We start from the raw sequence: 3,718 nt of genomic DNA, 5'->3' as shown, positions 1-3,718 counted from the left end.
GGGAGAGCGGGTAAGAGCCTGCTTTTATAGGTCACCTCAAGCATGCATATATGGGCTTACATAGATTACGAGGATGTAAGGCCCTGGAGTGACTAAGCATTTTGCCTGACTGCTGACAGTGTATGCTGGGTCATGTGACTCCAGAAGTGGCTAGAATAATAACACCGGGCTCACTGATAGACCAACCTAGCCTACTTGGTGAGTTCCAGCCTGGTGAGAGGCTCGGTCTCAAAAACCAAGATGGACAGCCACTGATAAATGACACCAAGATCAACCTCTGACTCCCGGACCCCCCCCCCCCCATGTGCATGTACACCTGCATGCCAATCTCTTCTCCTAATCACGAGATGACTATCAGGAGACAAACAGAATTGGGAAGTTAGTAAGCAAATTGCAAGGAAACCGCCAGCCTTAACTGGCTGGTGGGGGAGGGGGCACAGAATTCCGTTTCCACAGTTGTGATACTGTATTATTTTAAAAGCCCTTTATTCAAAAAATATATATAATATGGAAAGAAAGATCTGTGTAAGAACTCTTGAAACTCAGGAGAAATCACACCAGAGAAACCCGAGCGTTGAGGTGACTACTACATATCCTACAAGCATTTCAAATCAGCTACTTTGTGTATGTGCAAAGAGGTTGGAGAGGCAGCTCATGGTTAAAAAGGCTTCTGTTGGGCCAGGTACTGGTGACGCACACCTTTAATCCCAGCCCTTGGGAGGCAGAGGCAGGCAGATCTCGGTGAGTTCGAGGCCAGCCTGGTCTACAGAGCAAGTTCCAGGACAGGCTCCAAAGCTACACAGAGAAACCCTGTCTCATAAAAAAGGAAGAAGAAGGCGGCTTGCCGCTCTTACAGAGGACCTGAGTTCTGCTCCTAGTACCCATGTTGGGTGGCTCACGGCTGCCTATAACTCCAGCTCCAGGGGATCTGATGTACTCTTTTCTGTGGGCACCTGAACTCATATGCAATGTGTGTGCACACGACAGTTTTTAAATTTTTTTTTTGTGTGTGGTGTCCCGGCATCTGAGGATAGAACCGGCGAACGGGAGGCCGCAGGCACCGAAGACATAACGCCGAGAGGGCCGGAGCCCTTTCCTTCTGCCTCCGTACAAAACGGGGAGCAGGATGGTACGCCCGATCCCCGCCAAGAAAAGAAGGGTCTACAAGGTCAGGCCTAGACCCCAGCAGCACCCAAATACCCACAATTTAAGGAGACTTACGCAAAAACGATCCTTCTTTAAAAATGTTTTTAAGTATGTGCAAGAAGCTGGTTAAAAAGTGTGAGAATAATGTCTGGCCAAACACAGAATAGTGACACAGAGGAAGATCCAAAGGAGGTTCCTAAAATCAAAAGTACAACAGGGTGGTGAAAAGCTCACTAAGAGGGCTCCGAAGCCTCATCGTGAGGACAGCACAGGAGAGGGGTAAGCCTGAAGACTTCAGGAGGAGCAATCAAATCTAAAGATGAAAACAGATCAAAGGAAAATGAACACCTTCGGAAAACCGTGGGGTTTCCCTGAGTATACCAACATGAATGATGGGAGTCCTGGCGGGGGCGGGTGGGGGGGCAGGTTAGGAACACATTTGAAAAGGTAATGATCAAGTGGTCCCCATGTTCAACAACAGACTTAAACCCACACACCCAAGAAGTCCAGTCACAGAGCCACTGAGATGCATTATAGTGCAAACGTCAGAAGCCTTCAGAGAAGCCTTCAGAGCAGCAGGGTTATGCACAAGGGTTCCAAACAGAGGGACTGAAGCCTTTGCTAAGGAACCCCCCTAGTCTAAAGGCAGTGGGCCTGCACACTCACAGCTCAGACGGGAAAACTAGGGAACGCAGGCCTACGGTTGCAGACAGGCCTGTGTTCCCACCCACTTGAGGGGGGGGGGGCCTAAGGGAGGAAGATTGTGCTTGGACTACTGAGGGAGTTCAAGGCCATCATGGGCAAGTTATTGAGATTTTATTACCAAGTAAAAAGAGGGCTGAAAACATAGATCAATTGTAGAGTACTGACTGTATGTGTGAGGCCCTTGGTTCTATTCTCAACCTCTCTCTCTCTCTCTCTCTCTCTCTCTCTCTCTCTCTCTCTCTCTCTCTTTCTCTCTCTGTGTGTGTGTGAGAGAGAGAGAGAGAGAGAGAGAGAGAGAGAGAGAGAGACAGACAGACAGACAGACAGACAGAGACAGAGAGAGATAAACACAGAGAAACAAAGAGAGGCAGACAGAGTCCAAATCATCTATGGAGCACAGGGACAATCCTGGGAAGCACAGCACACAGACACCAGAGGAAAGCTCACCCTGCCTGCTACAAACAAGTGAGGGCAGAATCCCCAGGCATCCTCTGGGACACCACCAGAAAAGCAGTCCGAACCCTGGTAAGACGAGAGCAGCAAACCAGTGCAGGTTCAGCTCCCCAAGAGCCCAGAGCACTGAAATCCACTGTTGAAAAGTCTGACCACAGAGCACAGAGAGGATGTAAGCCGTCAGGATAGGCACTGTGCTGAGGTGGCATTCCATGCCGAGGGCTGGGAACCTCTTGAGGGCCGATTCCTGAGCAGGAACCTACCTCGGCAAGACAAGGAGAAGACAGCTCGCACCCCCCCCCCCCCCACTGGATCTAATGTGCTTGATCCTGGAGACACAAGCTGTTCTCTGATGAGTGGTGCTGCCTAGAAAAGACAATGCAGAGGCTGGAGGAACATACATTCAACCCAGCATAAGAAATTAGTAATGTTATTTTTATTAGTAATTTTATTTTTAGTTTGTTTTCATTCTTATTTTAAATTCATATCTGTATTTTTAATTGCTTTTAGTTTTATCTTGCTTGATTAGGTTTTATGACTGTTACCTCCATTATCTCTCTTATCTTTAACCTATATTCTTGGGAGGCAGAGGCAAGTGGATCTGTGAGTTCAAGGCCAGCCTGGTCTACAGAGGGAGTTCCAGGATAGCCAAAGGTACACAGAGAAATCGTGTCTCAAAAAACAAAACAAACAAACAAACAAAACCATCTACCTACCCATTCATTTAATGTGTGTGTGTGTGTGTGTGTGTGTGTGTGTGTGTGTGTGCCTAAGTATGTGTGTCATACTCATGCAGTGTTCTCAGAGGTCAGGTCAGAAGAGGGCATCAGATCCCCTGGAACTGGAGTTACAGGTGGTTGTGAGCTGCTATGTGGGTGTTGGGACCAAACTCAGGTCCTCTGCAAGAACACTAATCTCCCCACCCGAGCTAGCTCTCCAGGCTCTTTTCATTATACCCATCTTTAGCCTTAATAATCTTTTGACTCCATTTATCCTATGAGAAATTGAGGTCCTTTGCTTCCTAACACCAATGGTAGTGCCATTACAATTCCTATTTGCCTCATTCTGCATTTTAGTACCAGGATTATTGTCCAATCGGTGTTCTTATTACAGCTGTCTATGGGGATCATACTCCCCAGTGGATACTAGCTGCTAAGAAGACCCGCACAAATAAAAAGGGAGAGAAAAGAAAATCTAAAAACTAGGATGCATTCATCCCACCAGATGCACAGATCATGCACGACACAGATACTAAAACAGAAAAAGAAAGTATAACATTTTCAAAGTCCAGCCATAATTCCTCGTTGACTGAAACCACAGATCAGGAAGTCACTGAGACACCAGAGAAAGAATTCAAAATCCTAAGAGGAGCTATGCTTAACTGTACAAACAACGTATTTAATATCACCTTTTC

General features: G+C 47.0%; 1 non-coding gene across 1 annotated transcript; it reads right to left on the bottom strand.

Annotated features, from left to right (window-relative positions):
* Positions 1–1,010: 1,010 nt before the first annotated feature.
* Positions 1,011–1,159, bottom strand: LOC131912130 (small nucleolar RNA SNORA57). Its single transcript, XR_009379538.1, has one exon. It is a non-coding gene; the product is annotated as a small nucleolar RNA SNORA57 (small nucleolar RNA).
* Positions 1,160–3,718: the final 2,559 nt, after the last annotated feature.

This window comes from Peromyscus eremicus, chromosome 5, assembly GCF_949786415.1.
Source record: "Peromyscus eremicus chromosome 5, PerEre_H2_v1, whole genome shotgun sequence".
Lineage (NCBI taxonomy): Eukaryota > Metazoa > Chordata > Mammalia > Rodentia > Cricetidae > Peromyscus > Peromyscus eremicus.
The sequence above is the reverse complement of the archived record's forward strand: the minus strand, read 5'-3'. Positions and strand labels throughout refer to the sequence as shown.